Source organism: Myotis davidii, unplaced genomic scaffold (assembly GCF_000327345.1).
Source record: "Myotis davidii unplaced genomic scaffold, ASM32734v1 scaffold356, whole genome shotgun sequence".
Taxonomy (NCBI): domain Eukaryota; kingdom Metazoa; phylum Chordata; class Mammalia; order Chiroptera; family Vespertilionidae; genus Myotis; species Myotis davidii.
The window spans coordinates 748,257-748,858 of record NW_006288188.1 but is presented as its reverse complement, the minus strand read 5'-3'; positions in this window follow the sequence as shown (position 1 = coordinate 748,858).

Below are 602 nucleotides of genomic sequence, written 5' to 3'. Positions count from 1 at the left end.
GTTACAACTCCTCAGATCCATAAGGGACATACTCAGGGGGCAGACTCAGTGAGCACCAAAGCCCCACTGAAGTAAGTCTTGCCCCAGAAGGGTGTCTTCAGCACAGAAGTTCTACCACTTCAGACACAGCTGATTCTCACAGCCAATTGGCCTGGAGGTCAATTCCTCCCAGTGATTCCTACAACAATCAATGCTGAACTACAGCAAGACTGTGCACACAGCCCAGAAAGGGGTGCACCAAGAGTGTCCACCTCAGGTAACTGGGGAGGCTGAGCCACTGGGTCCTATAGGACACCTAGCACAGAAAGCCACCCTATCAACACAGGGAACCAACCAAAATGCGGAGAGAAACAAACAGGTCACAAATGACAGAAATGGAGGAAAGCAAACTGCTGGATATAGAGTTCAAAACCATGGTTATAAGGTTTTTCAAGAATTTTCTAGAAACCGCCGATATATTTAGTAAGACTCTCAAGGATATGAAAAAGAACCAACTAGAAATGAAGCATACACTGACTGAAATAAAGAATATTACACAGAGATCCAACAGCAGAATAGAGGATCACAAGAATCAAGTCAAAGATTTAAAATATGAAAGAGGA